We start from the raw sequence: 21,474 nt of genomic DNA, 5'->3' as shown, positions 1-21,474 counted from the left end.
AGTACACTGCTTTTGATCAGCTTAAACGGAGACTACTGAAGAGGCAGCTAAGCAAGAAAAGAGGTACAGAACCATCCTCGGAAGCTCTTTCTGCCTTTTCTGCTTTTGTGCTGGGTGCAGTCTCAAAGTGTATTGCCACCTGCTTAACATATCCGGCTATCAGGTGGATTTTCTATTTGGTTTTTATGAAAAATTGGTATATGAATTTGAATGAAAAATAGCATGCCCCCTTTATCTGTGTGTTTTTTTCATGGAAAAACTGATAACATTACGATATGAACTGCGGACAGGTGTAAGGTGACGATTCAGGCTAAATCAGATGAAGATGAGATCAAGGAAGATCAACCGAAAGCCCAAAAGACAGTCTCAGGTGCAATCCATACGATTTGGAAAAGGGAAGGGCTACTTGGTTTCTTCAAAGGATTACGGGCTCAGATTTTGAAGACTGTGCTAAGCTCGGCATTGCTTATGATGGTGAAGGAGAAGATCACAAAAACCACATGGGTTTTAATGTTAGCACTTCAAAGGTATCTGTCAATAACCAAGACCAGATTAAAGAACGCTTAAATGAACCACGATAAGAGGGATTCTATGCAACAATTCCTTATAAAGAAAGAGACTTCATTCAAGGTAATAATATCATAGATTTTAGAGCTTTGTAAGGCTTTCCAAAGGGCATGTAAAAATTATCGACATAAGAAGAAACTGAGATATGGAAATATTTATGTCACATACATATTCTCCTCTTGACATTCCTTTAACACTTAACAGCACACGACTCTTCAAGATTGGAAAGAAAACTATGTTATATTTAAATTATCTTATGCTTAAACATCTTTAGGTTTTATTATGTAATGGTAAAACTTTAAAACTATTTATTACCTTAATTAGTGTTGCTATTATTTAGTATATTTGAGTTATTGAGTGTTGCTATTTAGTATATTATTGAGTATACTTAAGTTATTTAGTATATTTAAGTTATTGAGTGTTGCTATTTATTACCTTCTCTGACTCTGGAGAACTGTCTGCTCTGACTCTGGAGAACTGCACTGCACCTGTTGGATTTTTGAGTTGATTTTCGTAGAGGTTGGCTTGGGTTGCTTTAGTTTGGTACTGTAATTTCAATCTATGAACGAACAAGTTTCCCATCCAATTGAGAAAATAGTCGGCACATGGAAAGCTCCAGATTCCAGCATGTATAGATGGTCCTTTTTTTATGTTAGTTGTAATTTCAATCTATGAATGAACAATTTTCCCAAATTTTTTGATGGACCAAATTTAGAAGGAAAATTCTTTTCTACTAAAATTTTCATACAAATTCACTTAATTAGAATGATGTGGCAGTAATTTTTTTTTTTGAAATTTAGAATCATCTTGGTGGGGTTTTTTTTAATAATTTGAGAATTCAACTATATCGTTCCGTATGTATTTTTTTATTTGTATATCATTACTCAATTTAAAAATGAAGTTGTAAGGATTGGAGTTAATTGTCAGGGACTTTGAAAGGAGATAACTGCTTTGGTGTCTAAAAGATTTTGGAATGTAGTGGAGATGTAGTGGAGATAGATCATGTGGCGGAACTGAATTCTTGGAATCAGTGGTGAACATCGATTAGATTGGGATTACACTACATAATAAGAAATATACATGTTACTTTAAGCCTAAACAGAGCCAGACTAGCATCAACCTAATTTAGTCATCCAAAATTTAGCAGAACAGAATTATTAAATCCAAGTCCACCTGCTTAATATATATTAACTATTATCGTCAGCCCACTAATTTAGTCACACTTTGAATAGATATTTATATTTGAGCCTAAAAAAATTATTATGCGTATTCTTTTATTTTCTAAACAAATAGAGTCATACATCAGAGAAAAAGAGATTAAACACAGAATAATTTATTGTATTAATAATTGTTTGGTCTTGAAATATTTGGTTTTTGTTAGGTTTTGCATTTATTAGAGAAAGAGGAGTCGTTGGTTTGCTATGAACTTGAGGACACAATGTTGGACATTCAACTGATGTTTTTGAAGGGAATCCTGATGAAGTGGTTGATAATTACAGTGGTAGAAGAGATAGGAGCAACAGAGAACCAGATGTGAGAGAGTAATACATCAGCAAGTGAACATGAAATTAAGAATGCTTAGGCCAGGATGAATCTTTTAGGTGTTGCAATAGACAATGAAGTCATGGAAATAAGGGATTCTTCCAACAGCTTATTTTAGGGTTTTGTTTACGGGTCATTTGTTCTCTCTATGAAGTTGAGAGCTTAGTTGAAGTGCTCTGTTTCTATAAATTTTCTGAATTTGGATTATGAATTTGGAGTTTATTCAGTGTATTTAGTTTCATGTCTTCATTTAGGAAACCGTCAGGTTTGGTATCAAGATCGCTGACATTTGTATGTGTATGAATTTTTTTGTTCATGTCTTTGTTCAATTTCATGATTTTGCTGTGAAATTTGGCTCTCCTTTCCCAGATTTCTTTATTTCAGCCACAACCACATCATCGCTGTACCGCTGTTCAAAGGTAATTTCATAACCGCCGAGTTTCATGATTTTGCTATTCGAATTTGGTACCGCTGTTCAATTTCATGATTTTGCTGTTTTGCTATTTTGGGGTTGGATTGTTTTACTATGAAGTTGAGGGCTTAGTTGAAATGCTCTGTTTCTATAAATTTTATGAATTTGGATTATGAATTTTGAGTTTATTTGGTGTATTGAGTTTTATGTCTTTATTTAGGAAACTATCGAGTTTGGTATCAAGATCGCTGACATTTGTTCATGTCTTTGTTCAATTTCATGATTTTGCTGTGAAATTTGGCTCTCATTTCCTAGATTTCTTTGTTCCAGCCACAATCACATCATCGTTGTACCGCTGCTCAAAGGTAATTTGATTTCTCTTTTTCTCCCTTTCTCCTTTTGAGTAATTGAGTAATTTAGTTCGCATGTTCGAGTTCGGTATCAAGTTCGTTGATTTTCTTTGTTCAATTTCATAATTTTGCAGTTTGAAGTGTTGGTTTGCTGAATAGTGTAGTATGCTTAATACATATATGGCTGAAGATCATCTAGCATGCTTAACACACCATTGAGTGTTATTCTTTGTTACTTTTTAATCTGAATGTTATTCTCTGTTTCTTTTCTTTTTTTCATTACCAAGATGAGTTCAATTTGGTAGTTGATTTAGATTTTGTTATTTCTTCTTTTTCCTATTAGTTGGTGTGCTTTTTTATTTTTATTTTTTTAAAGTACATTAGTTAATGACATGGCTTTTTTTTTTTCCTTTGATTTGATGTCCAAGTCTGAATTTAGGACTTATTTGTTCTATTTTTTTATTTTTTATTTTAATACTAATACAATTTGTTATTGAAGTGATGAACATGAGCATGAAGAGAAGCCTACAGATCACCACCACAGGTGGTGATGGTGTAGTTGGTGGTGGTGGTGGTTTGTTGGTGAAGAAGAGAAGGAGGCCAATAAAGTATGACTCAGATGGTAACTTGAGGCTACCATCTATATCACCACCACCACCAGGTTTTTCTTTCTCACCTCATTTTCCATCATTATTTACACCGTGCCTTCAGGCATGGGCAGACCACCTGGTTCTGGTAACTGCCAGCTGCTTGAGATGAATAGGTGAGTTCATCAAATCAATCCTTTAAATCAACCTTTTCCCTTGCTGCAATTCAAGACTTCATCAAACACATTGAAAACAGTAGGTATGGTTTAACTTGATTTTTATTTTTTTGAAGTACATTAGATAGTGTGATTTTTATTTTTTTGAAATACATTAGTTAGTGTTATTGCACATGGTTAAATCGGAATGGAAGTGTTTATTCATTCTTTTCATGGGTTTTAGGTTCATTGAAGCGTATGTTGAAATAATTCGACAACCTTATGTATGGGGTGGAGAGCTTGAGTTGCTGATGGCATCCTATGTTCTCAAGTGAGTTCTATTCACTGTTTCAGTGAAGCATTTATGTTGTTAGTATGAAGCAATTTATGTGCAAAAAACAATATCATAGTGTTCATCAGAGTGTTTTTGCATATTGCCTCATATACAATGGTATTTGTCTATTTATTAGTTTGACAGAATGGTTTGTTTCTGGAAAGTTATATTTGACACTGTTAGTTGAATTGGATGGGCATACATAGGGACATGTGAATGTGGGATTTTTGGGTTTTTTACCGTTGGTTTATCTAAATACAAATTTACCTCTTATGGTTTGTGAGATTTTGTTCGTTCTTGGGTTTGAATCACACTTCAAATTTTTAAGTGGTTTTGTTTTAACTGTTATGATGCTGAAAATTATGGTTATGTCTTAACTGTTATGATGCTGAAAATTATCTCCGATGGTAGCTCCGTTTTGGTGCAAGTATGCCATATTCTGCCATTGATTAAACTATGAGTTATTAGTTCACAATTGGTGGCTTGCTGCAACTGAAAATGCTATTTGGTGCAAGTATGTCATATTCTGCCATTGATTAAATTCTGGGAACTCTTTCAGCTACATTATTATTAAAGCATGACAGTTTTTGAAAATATTTGGCATGTTTTTATTATTTATGTTAAAACCCAAACTTCAATTGTTCTTTCAAGTTTAATGCCCTACAACTCAGTAGGATTATATTACCCATCTATTGTTCTTTCAAGTTCAATGCTCTTTTTCCATTGTTGATTATGAAAACTTACAGGGCACTTAATTGCATTTGTTGATTATGCTCTTTTTTCACATGTACTGAATCAAGTAAGTTTTTACTTCTCCTGTTGGCACACTTGGGCTCCAACCAATTGAAGTTTCTTCCTAATTTTTAAGAAAGGAAAGGTGAACACGGGTTGTTTTGTCTGACCTCCCATTTGACTGTTTAAGCTTTATATATATAATCCAACCCCCAGTTGATGCACTGGAAGAAAAAGTATGAATTAGGCTTGATGATTATATTTTATGCTGTTTGATTATTGCATTGAAGTGCATGACTGGTTTGACTTTTATCTTGCAGTATTTACCATTATATAATTTTGAAACTTGAAACACATTTTTGGCTTCTTTTGCTAAGTCTTCAAACCCAACATTTTTGGCTTCTTTGGCTAAGTTCTCTGACCCAACTTCCCAAACATAGGCTACATAATTTATATTAGATCTGCAGCTCTTTTCCAATAAGTTTGCCTTATTGTACTTAGTGCTTAATATATGCACTATTTTTGATCCATTATTTGTAGATCTCCATGATGGATTAATGAAGAAATTAATTGTTGTAAACAAAGGTAGTGCCATAGAATTTTAGTAATTCAGTAAAGGGGAAATTGCACCAATGATAGCTATTCATCATTATTTACACCGTGCCTTCAGGCACGGGCATACGCTAGCAAATATATATCATACAACATTATTGATTTGGATTAAAATTTTATTTTCTTTATTTATTAATTTTTATTTTAAATCCAACTATTCATATGTTACAAGAAAAAATAATTGGGGTCCGTGCGTTGTGAACATTAATAGTTGTAGGTCCTCGTGGTTTAAGTAGGTGCATATGAGTATATAAATGGCAGAAAAATAATTGGGGTCGGTGCATCGTGATCATTAATAGTCGTAGGCCCTCGTAGCTTAAGTAGGTGTATATGTATATATACATGACAGAGTAAACTATATGATAAATTATAAATGTATGTCTGAAATTTGATTAAAATATGAATAGTCATTGTGATTTTTTTATGTTTCTAATTTTATAATAAATCGTCTCTTTTATTAATAAATTATTAAGTCAATTAATAATTTTTAATGATGTTAGAAATATGTTTCAATTAATAATTTAAGTAATTTTATTATTGTATATTAGAGCAATTATAAATTTTATTTTTTTTAGTTAATTTTGTTAAATAAAAAATTCTAACAATGGGGTATTTGTAATTTTTCAAACCGCAAGGGATAATCAGTTCTTTAAGCAAACCTCATGAGTGTATTTGTAATTTATCCTAAATTATACTATGTTGGGTCATTTCTTCACTTTAATTCGTCATTTTTATTATTTTAATTTATTTTAAAAAAGATTTATATTTAAAATTAAGAAAAATAACACATTAACAATTACGTGATATAGTTTTTTTTATTATATATAATTCAAGTTTTTTATATAAATCTAAATCTTAATATAATAATATATTTTGATATCACGTGAGAGGACATATCAAATTTTTTTTTTTAATTTTAAGAGTAAATTAGAAAAAATTTAAAAAAAGAACCGACAAAATGGAGAAAAAAATTCAAACTAAAGAAAAAAATACCAAATATAAATAAAGCAAAATGTAATTTACCCTAAATGTTATTGCATCATTTTATTTGGTTTTTGATCAGTACACTTTTTAAGTTATATTAATGATATTTTACCACATTTAATTTTAATAATTACATATTTTACATAAAAATATGTAGTAAAACATAAATGCTTTTTTCTATTTAGGAAATTCCTTATACTATTTGCACTTAGTTATATATTTTTTTGGTATATATTATATATTTTTATAATAAATTGCGTATTTTTTATAGAGTTACGATAATTTTGTAGTTTAAAATTAAAATTATGTATACATGTTACACGTTTTTTTTAATCAAAATATTCTTAATCCACAAAATTTATTTTTTAAAAAATCTATAAATTCATTTATAAATTACAAATTATCATAAGTCTATCATAATATTACAAAAACATTTGTCAAAAAAATATATAGGATATACCAAAAAAACACTTAACAAGTTACCTATAATTAGGGGTGTGCATAATACCGCCGAAACCGCCGAAACCGTCAAAACCGCACCGAACTGCACCGCCAAGGCAAATTCGTTATTATTTGCCAATCGAACCGCCGGTTTTTGGTAAGAAAAATGGCAAATTCTAGTTACACTTTTATCAATCCGCCGGTTTCTATTTTTCTTCCAAACCGCACCGACCCGCACCGCTATTAAATGATGTTTTATAAGATTCTAAAAATTTTTTTTTACTTAAGTTTGCTTGTTGTTCTATACCTTAGAATATAGTATTACATTACTGCTCGAGGGGAATTCAAGATGTCAGTAATCCAAAATAAAATTGGATTCCAATTCACTTTTCAATCTTTCTTTCTTTTTTTTTTTTTTTTTTTTCTGGCCATGTTGCAAACTTGCATCAGCTCACTTTTCAATCTAAATACTTTTCAACAGTAAACATTTTCAATAAATTGTAAACCCTGAATGATATAATTTAATGTATTGTATTTGATCATTGTAGCTTTCACAGATTCTTGTAATGAACTGATGGCATAGTCGTTGATATTATCATGTTATTGCTACACTTGCTGCATCAGAAGAAAGTTTCGCAAGATGCTTAACATCACGATATCTCTCGTCTTTTTTTTACTCTTTGATTTAAGTTTTGTAATTTGAATTATATTTTTTATAAACCGCCAATCCGCCCGAACCGCCAAGGCAAATCCGCCATTATTTGCCAACTGAACCGCTGGTTTTTGATAAGGAAAATGGCAAATTCTAGTGACACTTTTATCAATCCGCCACCCGCCATACGGTTTCTATTTTCTCTCAAACCGCACCGACCCGCACCGCGCACACCCCTACCTATAATACACACTTTTAGGGACGACAAAATGTAGACCGACTCTTCTCTTTCCATTTCTCAATCACACTAAGATCAATGTCAAATAATACTAATTTGTTACAAGTCATTTATCATCCAAAGTAGGGGTGGGCGCGGGTCAGTTGCGGCCACGAAACCTCCAATCCGTCATCCGTCCGCCAGATTAGCGGATTGAAGAAAATCAATCTGCATCCGTCCGCCAATCCGGCGGATGTAGATTGAGCGGATTGGCGGTTTGGCGGATGGATGCGAATCGGTTTGGCGGTTTAAAATTTTATAAATTTTCAACATAATTCAACTTGTGTACTTCCTCAAAAAAAAAGAAAAAAAAAAGTATTATAGTCAATGACTTAAAAAAAGATTACAATCACTGTATGCCTTATCCAAAGAAAGAAAGTTTGAAACTTTAGAATATCACGATCACTGCATGCTTCATCCACATATTACAATTACAGCATGATTCATCCCTATAAAGTATTACAATCTGTGATTCTTAAAATATAATAACAATTCAAACCGCCAAAACCATAAACAGAACAGTAGCAGAGATTGAATGTCTCTATATTGTTACATCTACACATGTTTTTGAAAACAAAAACCAACCAGCATATATCATATTTTTTATTTATTATTTTTAGAGTTAGATTTAAAAACTAAAAAATATAGATGAATAATACGTTTATTTTTTTCAATTCAAAAATATATTCAAGTTGAAAACTTTTTTTCAATAGAATATTTAAACTCTTTCTCAATTGAAAACACAAACATAATAGTTAAACAAATTGAAAATACGAAGTCTTATAAATTACTACAGGTACTCGCGATTTGGCGGTTTGGCGGTTCGGTTGCGGCCAAAAAATCTCAAATCCGCCATCCGTCCGCCAAATTGGCGGATTGGAGAAAATCAATCCGCAACTGTCCGCTCATCATCACGCATCCGTCCAAAATGCGGCGGATCGGTTCGGTTCGGTCGGTTTTGGCGGATCGGTATATCCGCTGCTCACTCCTAATCCAAAGTTAGAAAATCATATTCAACCCTTTTAATATTATTTATTTATTTATTTTTTTTTTTTTTGACATTTTTTCTTGTTTATGAATAAAGATTATTGAAAGGTCATCGACAATGATGAGTTAGTATTTAGAGGTTTTGAAATTCTTCATTTTCTCTAATTTAATAATCATTATTTTTTGGTGTCATCGGTACAGGTCCTAATAGCTTATAAATTGTGTCTCCCATCTACTCATTTCTACACAAACTCTTTTTACACTTCAAAGATTACTAGCTAAAGAATGATGTTTTTCTTGGTGGAGCTTTGGGTTCACCATTTTGTGCAAAGTTGGCCTGAATTATACGACAAGTGGTCCGATTATTGTATCTTAAAGGAGACATGTCAGAGTTTAGCGACTGCTACATCGGTATTTGAATTCTTCCTACCTCAGTGGACTTGATCTCCTTAAAGAAAACGATATATTCATGTCTCAGCCTGATCTATTTATATCTCACTTTTTTTTATATTATTTATCAATAAAATATAATTTTTTTAATATTTTCATCAACACATATTATTAAAATCCAATACTAAAAATATAAGTTATAAAGTTGAACTGAACAAGTTCAAGAGTGAGATTATACCAAGTGGGATGAAACGAGATTGGGAGACAGGTTTAGCGCACACGGTCGGGTACAAGATAACATTCACTAAGGTCAAGGTCAAGTTTGGTACGTGGCTAAAAAGTTAAAAAGTTATTTAAAAAATTAAAAAATTAAAAAATTATTAAAAAAATTAAAAAATTATCACTATTTATTAAAAGTTAAAAATTACGGTTGCATAACTCTCAATCTTAATTTTTCTCTATACACTAATTTATATAATTTTTTAATACACATTTTTCTATACAAAGTCAAAAAGTTAACTCAAATAATTATATTTTTTTCCTTAACTTTTTTATTTAAAAAATCAAAAAATATATTTATTTAAGATATCTCAAACAACCCCTAAATAGTGATGGGTAGGATAAAGATCCCCCGACTTACATTCGTCTTGTTGTCTTCATGGTGCACCCTCTGTAATTGATATTGGAAGTGTTTGGGAAGTTAGTTTTTAGGGTTTTTTTTGTTTTTTTTATTAAAAGACAAATTAGTTATAAAATAAAAAAATAAATAAATCCAAATAAAGTATCACAACAAATCTTATGATCATTTCACTTTTTTTTCCACAAACATAACATTCAACTACAAAAAAACTCAACTATCTTTCTAAACACACAAAATTTTTTCTCTAATAATATCTTATAACTAAAAAAACCTACAAAAAAAACTCACTTCCCAAACACCTACATCCTGAGAAGCTGATCCAAAAAAACAAATTGATATTCTGATAAATGTTTGGGTGTGTAATGTGCTTATCATATATATTTGTTTAAGTCTCATAAATATATATAAATTATTTTATAAAATTACGTAAATTTTAATAAATATACGTAAATTATAATTTTTTAAATTTTTATGAATTAATTTATATATATTTATAAAAATTTATATAATTTTATAAAATAGTTTACGTATATTTATAAAAATTTACATAAATATATATGATATTAAGGTTAAGTTTGACTATTCTAAATAAGTACACACTTTTTATCTTTTTTTTATCACATCATCTCTCTATTTTTCTACATATTTTTTTATAAAAAAATAAAAAATATACTTATTTAGGTCATCTTAAACAACTCTTAAATGGCGAACTTTTTAATTCCTGAGGTGCAAATATGGCCAAATAGATGAAAGGATTGTACTGAAGAATCCCTATTCTACCTCTGATATTTTTGCAGAATTTCAATTAAAAGCAATAAAAATGTTAGGTGGTTGGTACAGGAGGGTAGACAGTTACATACATTAAATAAATCTGTCGGTTAAATTAATAAGAGTCTTTTTTATAATTTTTTATATTGTATGTCTTAAAACACATGTTATATAAAAAAAAGTTTTAAAAAAATTATATATTTTTTTAGAAATATTTATCAATAAATTTTATTTTCCAAATAAATACTCTAATTAGTTCTAAATTTTTTTTTATTGATATGTTAAATCTTATTAGTTGAGAATTTCTTTTCGTATGGTCCTATTTTTTATTTTGGATAGACAATTATACATTTTTATTAATGTGACAAGTATGATATAATACTCAAATGTGATAGGTATTTATATCACACTCCAATGATATGACACTTCAAAAAAATTAAAAATTCTTTGGTGTGTTTTTTCTAAATGTGACAACGTGACTAGTATGATGTGACATTCCAAAACTTTTATTCTAAAAAAAATAATTCCTCTTTAGTGTACTTTTTCAAATGTGGCAGTGGCAGGTATGAATTGACACTTCAAAAAAATAAAAATTATACTTTTCTCAAACGTAACAACGTAACATGAATGATGTGACACTTCAAAAAAATAAAAATTATACTTTTTCAAACGTGACAACGTGACAGGTATGATGTGACACTTCAAAAAAAATAAAAACTCTTTAATGTACTTTTCTTAAACTTGACAACATGACAAGTATGATGTGACACTTAAAAAAAACCTTAATATACGTTTTTCAAACGTAACAACGTGACGAGTATGATATGATACTCTACAAAAATAAAAAACTTCCTAGTGTACTTTTTTCCAAACGTGACAACGTGACGAGTATGATGTGACACTTTAAAAAATAAATAAAAACTCCCTAGCGTACTTTTTTCAAACATGACATATGACACTCCAACGTGGCAGATATGATGTGACACTTTAAAAAATTAAAAATTCTTTAGTGTATTTTTTTCAAATGTGACAATCTAACATGGCGGACAAGATGTGACACTAAAAAACTCTTTAATGCACTTTTTCTAAATATAACATTCCAATATGGCGGGCAAATACGTCATTATACATCCAAAAGGACTAAATGGATCACAAGAAAAAATATGAGATTATATGGATTACAAGTCCAAAATATGAAATTTATTGATCAATCCCCCATTTTTTTTATTACACTTACTTACTTTTATACAAAATATATAAATTTGGGCAAATTAACTACACTTCCTTTGAGATTTAACGAAATTATAGATTCTCACTTGAAGTTTCAAAAATTACATCTCGTCCATCGCAATTAACGCCGTTAAGGGATATCATAAATTGACTAAAATGCCCTTTTGACAAGTAAGGGCAAATTACCTATACCCCTTTGAGGTTTAGCTAAATTATAGATTTTTTCCTGAGGTTTAGCTAAATTATTATTTTTAAATAAGTTATGAAAAGTAAAATTAAAATAGAAAAACACTTATCTCATTACAAAAATTTAGGTTTTAGAGACTAAAATTTAGGGACAATTATTTTTAGGGGACCAAATATTTTTGTTGCGAAAAGTGTTGTTACTATATTTTTAGCAACGAAAATTGAACATTAATGATTAATTATTATCTTTTTGGTATCAAATTTTTTTTTAAAAAAAATAAACCATTTTGAAATCAAATTATTTTGTTCCTAAAAGTCTATTTATTATTGACATTTTTGAATTTTTATCGCTAAAAGCCTTATTTGCAACCTTTAGCGACTACCTTCACGACGATAAAAATTAGTTCCTAAATGTCTTTTGCAACAAAATTTTCACTTTTAGAGATCAAAAAAATTGTTCTCTAAAACTCTTACATGTTGTAGTGTCAGATGGTAAAAACATCGTAAAATTAACAAATAATTAAATAAGTTAAAAACACAAGAAATAGTTTGTGAAAAAATTCTTAGAATATGTTTGGTTTGATTTTAAGAAATTTATTTTTAAATTTATTTTAAAAAATTGAAAATTAATTTGGTTAAAAAATAAAAAATAATTATTGTTTTTATCTTTTGAGTTGTTAGAAATGATTTTTACAAATTAAATATATTTTTCATATTTATTTTTTTAAAATTAGTTTTTTTTTTTAAATTCTGAAATTTTTTTTCTAAACAACAAATCAAACATGGTTCCAAAACTTAGATAACATTTGGTAGAGTTTTCTAAATATGATTTGAGAATAGAGTTATATTTTGAGTTTGTGAGTTTTAGAATTATGATTTTAGTACGAAAATTTGTTTGATGAATGAGTTTTGAAAAGAGTTTTGAATTAAGTGGAGAATTTTTGATGTGACATATGATATTTGATGCAAAATTTACAACTCATAACCAAATACACAACTCAAAATTCTACTCAAAACTCATAAAAAAAATTTAAAAATTTTGAATTTTTTTATTTTAAATATAAAAAATATCATGTGCCAATTGTTAAAAAAAAAAAAAAAAAAAAAAAAAAAAACTTGTTCCGGTCAACCAACCGAATGTCTAGGAGGACGACCGGTTAGCCTAAATTTTCTTATCTTGGAAAGAATTTTCAAAAATAAGTGTAGAATTAAACTTTGAAAACTCTAAACAAATAACACACTCAAAACAAGGGGTAAAAATGTGTTTAGAGAGCTTCTCCAAACACAAATAATTTTTTATTTCCATCCAACGTAATTATTTTGTAAATTTTATTGATTTATCAAAAGAATTTTAACATGGACAATATTGTTCATCAATTTATATTTTAGTGATATTAATTAATTATTCTTAACGTTTAATTAACGATAAAGATTAAATTATTATACGAATATAAATCTCATAAAGCAAAATATAATTTCAAAAATCTCATAAAAATAAATTTATAATTTAACTAAATCACAACAAAGGTGAGCAGGGCCGGCCCTGAGATTTGTGGGGCCTAAGGCAAATTATGAAAATGGGGCCCCTCTAATGTATATTTTTTTTAATAAAAAATTTATGCATAAAATGATAAGTATCCACAAATTTTTTATTTAAGCATGGCTATAATTTTTTATTTAAGTATGCCCTGAGATTTGTGAAGCCTAAGGCAAATTTTTTATTTCAGAACTATACTTCCTAGGAAACATGGTTATAATTACAAACACTTCAATCCACAAATCACAAACACTTCAAATCAATCCACAAATCACAAACACTTCAATCCACAAATCACAATCCACTGATCTGATAACAAATAAATTATAAAAAAATAATTTAATGAAACAAAATTAGGGCAAAAAAATTATTCAATTAAAACTGATAAACACCTAGGTAAAAAAATTAGGGTTAAATTATTTATTCCACTAAAATCTAATGGATAAATAAGGTAACAAAAAAATTAGGGTAAATTTATTATTCCACTAATTGATAGAGAAGAATATAGAAAAAAAATTAGGGCAACTTTATTTAATAAAATCTGATAGTGAGAGACATGACTTACCATGAGAGAGTATGTGTGAGAGAGAATGAATCACCAGAGGAGTGTGTGAAAGAGAGAGAGTGAGTCGCTCACAATGTTGTGCTCTGCGTCTACCCTCAACTTGGTGTACATACTTCCATCTTCATTTCATCACTTTGTTAAAGAGAGAGATTGAAAGCAGAAGCACACTAGCAGTGCACTAAAGTGATGTTGTATATTGTATGTATGGTTTGGGTTGGACCCAAATTTTCTGTTTTTGTTTTTTTTTATATATATATATTTTCATTTTAATAAATATGGGCTAAATCATACATGGGCCCAATAAAACATTTTGGGGCCCTTTAAATTGATCTTAAAACAAAAAACAAAAAAAAAGTTAACCCTATAACAATTTTTTAAATTTTGAAACCCTATTTTTGGACTAAAATTCGGGACCTAAGGCACAAGCCTTGCCTGCCTTAGGTCAGGGCCGGCTCCGAAGGTGAGAATAAGTTGTCCAATAAATTTTTAAACTTTTCGTAAAGTTCATTAACAAAAATCTAATAAATAAATATATAAATCAAAAAGAAAGTCAACTGTATTTGTCATTTCGAAGGCATGTACTAGGTCCATATTCCCTCTCATATGAAAAATGATTAGGTTGTTTTGGGAAGTTGGTAAAAAGTTTACTTTTGATTTTTTATCAAGTTTTTTAATTTTTTGGGAAGTGATTTGAAAAGTTAGTAAAATATTGACTTTTTACTTTTTAGTTTAATATTTGTTTATAGTGTCAAATCAAATTAAAATGACCAAAATATTCTTACCCAACATAAGAGATTTTTTTTTTTTTTTTCATAGGCCCTAATTTGTAATTTTAGGACTGAGTTTTTGGCACTTCCCAAATGGATTTTGTTGTATTTTTGACAACCACGTTTTTGGACATTTTGTCAAAAAACGTGGCTTTTTACTATGTTCCCAAAATGACACTTAGAGACTGAGGCTCTGTTTGGAAGAACTTCACCTCTTCATTTGCGCGTGGTGTTTAATTGTAATTTTTAAAAATTAATTTTATACTTATTTTTGAAAACTCTTTTCTAAGTGAAAAAATTTAGTTAATCCGGTCGTCTCTTTGAATGCCCAACTGGTTGATAGGAATAGTATACTTTTTTTTTTTACACTTGTTATTTTTATATTTTAAATAAAAAATATTTTCAAAATTTTTTAAATTTTTTTTTATGAGTTTTGAATAGAATTTTAGATTGTGTGTTTAGTACGAGTTGTAAGTTATTGAATTAAATATCATATATTATATCATTCATTTCAAACTCAATTCAAAACTTTTTTCAAAATTCATAACCAAACAATTTTCCATACTCAAATCATAATTGTAAAACTCACAAACTCAAAATACAACTCTTATTCTCAAATTATATTTAAAAAACTCTATCAAACGCTACCTAAAAATTTATCAAAAATATTTTCCCATATGCATATTTTGATAAAAATTTTAATAAATTTTTTAAAATCTCTAGCATTAATCCTTCCATATTTACTACTCTATTGTAAGTCACCAAAAGATTAATGTTTGGAGGGCCGAAATCGTTTGGCTTGAAGCCTAAAACGACATCATTTTGGGTTCTCTTACTGATAATATGTAATAAAATTCTCTTACCAGTAAGATAATTCAAAATGACATCATTTTAGATTCAGAATAAATTCGAATTTGAAAATTTCGGGCCGGTAGCAGTGTTGGTCACCAAAAATAATAAAAATGCCATTTAAATGCTTTACTAATTATTGACAGCATGTATAATTGCATTAGGCTGGATTTTTTTCAGTCCAAGATTCGATGTTAACGAGATTTATTATAAATTTCGTTTTAATAATTTAAATTATTTATTTTATAAGAATTTTTTTATATACAATTTATATAAAATTAAATTAATTTAATAATTATAATCTATTCAATTTATTATATTTATCTTCAAAAAATAAACAAGTGTATTTTTAAAAATATATTATTTATTTTTTAGTGACAAACACAATAAATTAAATAGGAAATTTTTATTGATAAATCCCATTTAGAAGTGTTTTAACCAAGAAGTCTATGAAGGAATTTTTTAACCCATTTAGTCCCATGTATGTATAGTTTTATTCTAGAAAATCCTTTTTCTTGATTTACACTATTTTATTGGGCACTTATGCCCTTATATTTAATTTTGATACCCTTATAAATATTTTTTGAATGGTTAGCAATTTTATGATGTGAACATTCATATTTTAAAATTCACATTGGTAAGAATGTAAACTTGGCCCGTAGGCGGCCCGAAACCTGCTCGCGAGCCGGGGCGGGCTCGGGCCATTGACAATGTAAATATTCACATTGACATGTTAACATTCACATTAATAGGAGTGTAAAATTGGCCCGCGTCCCATGGCAGCACGAAACCCGCTCGCGGCCCATGGGCGGCCCGAGACGGGCCTGGTCCGGCCCGTTAACAATGTGAATATTTACATTGACATGTTAACATTTACATTGATAAGAGTATAAAATTGGCCCGCGGCCCAGGGCAAGCCCGACCCGTTGACAATGTGAATATTCACATTGACATGTTAACATTCACATTGATCGGAGTGTAAAATTAGCCCGCGCCTCATGGCTGCCCGAAACCCAGCCATGGCTCGGGGCGGGCCTGGCCCGGTGACAATGTGAATATTCACATTGATATGTTAACATTCACATTGATAAGAGTATAAAATTGGCCAGTGGCCCAGGGCGGGCCCGACTCGGCCCGTTGACAATGTGAATATTCACATTGACATGTTAACATTCACATTGATAAGAGTGTAAAATTGACTCGTAGCCCATGGGCGGCCCGAAGCCCGACCGCAGCCCGAGGCGGGCTTGGCCCGACCCGTGGCAATATAAATATTCACATTGACATGTTAACATTAACGTTGATAGGAGTGTAAAATTTGTCCGCTGCCTGAAGCTTGTCCGTGGCCCGGGGTAGGCCCGGCCCGACCCATTGACAATGTGAATATTCACATTGATATGTTAAAATGCACATTGATAGGAATGTAGAATTGACCTGCGGCCCATGGGCTACCCGAAGCTCGCTCACGGCCCGGGGCAGGCTCGTTTGGATCCGGACTCGAGCATGTCCGAGACCCTAGGTTAGAGCCTAGGTCATCACTTTGAAGCCCGGCCCAGCCCATCAGCTCGCTTAAGGCCCATTCAAGGCTTGGTCCGAGGCCCGACCCGCCCGAGGCACAATGTATTTTTTTGTGAAAAATAATAAAATTTTGGTAGAAAAAATTAAAAAGAATTAAAAAAAATGGCCAGGTCCGCGCAAGCCCGACCTAAGCTCGAGGCTAGGCCCAGGCCCACCGGCCCGACCCGAGGCTCGATCCATCGATCCGTCTAAAAGCCCGAATATCCTTGTGCCAGGGCTAGGACCTGGGCCTAATTTTTTGGCCCGTGGACCGGCCCGACCCGGCTCAGGAAAGGCTCGTTTGGGCCCAGGCTCGAGCCTAGTCCGAGACCCTAGGCTACGGCCTGGGCCATCACTTTGAAGCCTGGCCCGGCCCATCGGCCCGGTTAAGGCCCATTCAAGGCTCGATCCGAGGCCCGTCCCGCGCCGAGGTCTAGTATCTTTTTTTGTAGAAAATAATAAAATTTTGATAGAAAAAATTAAAAAGAATTAAAAAAAAATGGCCAGGCCCGCCCCGGGCCGCCCACGGGCCATGGGCGGGTTTCGAGCAGCCACAAGGCACAGGCTAATTTTACGCTCTTATCAATGTGAATGTTAACATGTCAATGTGAATATTCACATTGTCAACGGACCGGACCGGGCCCACCCTGGGCCGCTGGCCAATTTTATACTCTTATCAATGTGAATGTTAACATGTCAATGTGAATATTCACATTGTCAACAGGCCAGGCCGGGTCCGCCTTAGGCTGCCTACGGGCCGTGGGCGGGTTTCGGGCAGTCACGAGGCGCGGGCTAATTTTACACTCCTATCAATGTGAATGTTAACATGTCAATGTAAATATTCACATTGTCAACGGGCCGGGCCGCGGGCGGACTTTTGACCGCCCATGGGCCGCAGGCCAATTTTATACTCTTATCAATGTGAATATTAATATGTCAATGTAAATATTCACATTGTCAACAGGCTGGACCGGGCCCGTCCCGGGCCGTCCATGGGCCGCGGGCAGGTTTCGTACCGCCACGGGACGCAGGCCAATTTTAAACTCCTATTAATGTGAATGTTAACATATTAATGTGAATATTCACATTGTCAATGGGCCCGGCCCGCCTCGGCCTGACTCGAATTTTTTCGGGCACCCACGAGGATCGACATGGGCCGGGCCCCTACACATTGACGATATGAACATTTACATTGACGATGTGCACATTCACATTAGGGGTATTTTAGTAATTATGTCACCCATAGGACTTATTGAAACATAAGAAAATAATAAGAATTAAATGGAACATAAGTAGATGGAAAAAATATTTTGGTCTTCTTATCTCAAATAAGACCTAATGGAATAGTAAAAAAGAATATGGATTAGATGGAATAAAACTCTGAATTTATTAAAAAAGCTCCCATTAAATAGATTATAATTATCAAATTAATTTAATTTTTTGAGACATTGATATATAAAAAAGCCCTATAAAATTAACAATTCTAGTCATTAAAATAGAACTGGAGTAAACTCTAACACCCTGAACAAGACTGGAGCAATCCACACCCAATTGTCATTTCCTTATAACAAAAATTATTGGGAGCTCAGGGTTTAGTGTTTTTTTAGAACGATGTATCATGACTGTTCCTTATAATTAGGTGATAGCCTCTCTTTGGTCTTGGGTTTCGTACCTATAATTTATGAATAATTCTAAAAGTATTTAATTTTTTACCTAATGATTTAAACACTTACACCAGTGTGACATATAAATGTATATATAACTTATTTATAAATTATTACATAAAAAAAAAAGTAAATTATAAATGCATCTCCTGATATTTACTTAAAACACAAATTACCTCCTATGATTTAGAAAATTACAAACAGCCCCTTGCTAAAATTTTTATTTAACAGAATTAAGTAAAAAAATAAAATTCATAATTATTCTTCTAAACAATAATAAAATTACTTAAATTATTAATTAAAACATGTTTCTAACATTATTAAAAATTATTAATTGATTTGATAATTTATTAATTAAAATGCTAATTTATTATGAAATTATAAATCTCAAGGGGTAAAATGTAATTTTCAAAATCACAGGAGGCAATTCATATTTTAATCAAACTCTAGAGGATGTATTTGTAATTTAGCCTTAAAAAAATTATGTACACATTTCATTTCTCATAATATATACTTCCCTAACCTTATACAAATTAATAATTTTATAATTTTATTTATTTATTGACGTAACACTTATTATATTATCTATATATTGGTCTCCAGAGTAGACTTGTTTGGTTAAACTTTCTCAAGTTGAAAACAATTCCTCAACTGCAAATTATTTATTTTTAAAATTATATTTTACCTTAAAAATTGCACCAAACACTCTTGATATAGATTCTTAAAACCAATAAATAAATAAGGCTTCGTTTGAAAAATGAGTTAACTTTTTAACTTTTTGAATTTATTAGCCTAAGGCTAAAAAGTTTTTTGAAAATGACTTTTTGAGAGAAAAAAAATATAATAATTATGAGTTAGATGTGATATTTTATCTTATTAAATTAAAATTTTTATTTTATATTTTTATAATTAAAATAGCTTCAAACCCAATCCAACTCAACCCATCTTCCCAGACGAAGCCTGAATACAAGCTATAAGCAGCCCTCCAACTTTCAGAACCAATTCTTTTCAACTTATTTAAATATATCTTCCTTATCAACCATATGCAAAAACAAAACCAAACACTTTAATATAAATTATAAAAAAATATATAAATAGCTCAATAAGCTGCATGAAATGGGTATCATTTCTGCACCCAACATCTTTATTTTTTTATCAATGGTTTTTTTAACATCACCAATCAAGCATGCCCAAATAGACAACAATAATTAGGATGGGTCTAATTAATACAGAGGGGTACCATCAAAGAATAAAATTAGGGTGAAAGAAAACAGTTTAAAATGTGCTAACATATTAATCAATTTATGACTAAACCTTTAAAAATTAAGTATAACCCTTATTTTATTTTTTCTTTACTTTTTCCTTTTCTTTATTGTTGAAAAGTACAGGAATCCTAACTTTCTTTATTGCATTCTACTTTAATGAAATCCCTCAGCCCCTTCATGGCTTTAACACTGTATTTGAATTTTAAATTTGTGAATAAAAAGAAAAATATTGAATGAAGATTCTTATTTGGTGTTAAAAAACTTTTTTTCTTTTGACAATTCAAAGTTCCAAGATAATGACAATACATAATTTAATCCATATTCCCAACTAAATAAATAAATAAATAAAAATACTAATAGCATGGTTTGGTATAAAGAAGATTCTACATATTCTTGCGAGTAAGGATCCTCTAGAGTGATTTTTCCCTAAAGTTTCCTAGAGTGTTACAGTGTGTGGTTGGGATTTACTGACAAGTCACATCAATTTTTCTGATGTGACTTGCCAGTAAATCTCAACCACACAATGTAGCACTTTAGGAAACTTTAGGAAAATTTCACTCTAGAGGATCCTTGGTGTATTCTTGCAATCCATTTTATGGATTACTAAAAATATCATCATATTTCAAGAACTTCTAGCCAGATCTAGTGAAGTAAAAGACCCTACTACTAATGAGATTAATAATAAATAATTAAAAGAACGAAGAAGAAAAAAAGTCATCAAGGTTTTGTGATCTACTCTGCTTTTATAATGTAACACTCAGATATGGGACCAGAGGAAATAATAATTTTCAAAGAGATGAACCACTAAAATCGTACCATAGGATGCAACTTGGGTGAACTGAATGAACTTAGCCACAAACAAAAAAAGAAAAAAGAAAAATTAATTCACCAAGCCAATTGCGACCCTATACCCTTTTGTTTTTTTTGGTTTTTTTTTGGTTTTTTTTTTTTTTTTTTAAGGTAAATCTAAGGTTCTAAAAAACAGTTACGGTTGCCGTAACGGTGACGGTTGCGTAGTTGCGAGATGTAAAGGCCATAACGTAACGGTTGCGGTAACAAGAACCGTAAATTTTTTTTATTTTCACATAATTTAAAAAAAACTTACCAATACGCATATTTTTTTTTCCATGATCATATTTATTGAGTTTAAAATAAATATTGATCAATTTTTATAAATTTTTAAATATGATCCAATTTATTTCATATTTTTAAATCACTATAAACTAAATTTTTTTACATTTTATTTTAATAATTAATGACTTTATATTATATAAAAAATCAATCACTAACTATTATATACAAGATAAACAATGACAAAAGTAAGAGAATAAATAAGAGCATAAATATATATATATATATATATATATACATATTTTAACAAAACCAAATAGATAATGACCACACTTATTATTATTATTATTATT

At 30.7% G+C, this 21,474-nt stretch overlaps 1 long non-coding RNA gene across 1 annotated transcript; it reads left to right on the top strand.

Annotated features, from left to right (window-relative positions):
* LOC145820573 (uncharacterized) lies at positions 1 to 2,958 on the top strand. Its single transcript, XR_014362387.1, has 4 exons — positions 1 to 163; positions 291 to 630; positions 2,479 to 2,528; positions 2,852 to 2,958. It is a non-coding gene; the product is annotated as an uncharacterized LOC145820573 (long non-coding RNA).
* Positions 2,959 to 21,474: the final 18,516 nt, after the last annotated feature.

This window comes from Camellia sinensis, chromosome 2 (genome assembly GCF_055761805.1).
Source record: "Camellia sinensis isolate YWXY chromosome 2, ASM5576180v1, whole genome shotgun sequence".
Classification (NCBI taxonomy): domain Eukaryota; kingdom Viridiplantae; phylum Streptophyta; class Magnoliopsida; order Ericales; family Theaceae; genus Camellia; species Camellia sinensis.
The sequence above is the reverse complement of the archived record's forward strand: the minus strand, read 5'-3'. Positions and strand labels throughout refer to the sequence as shown.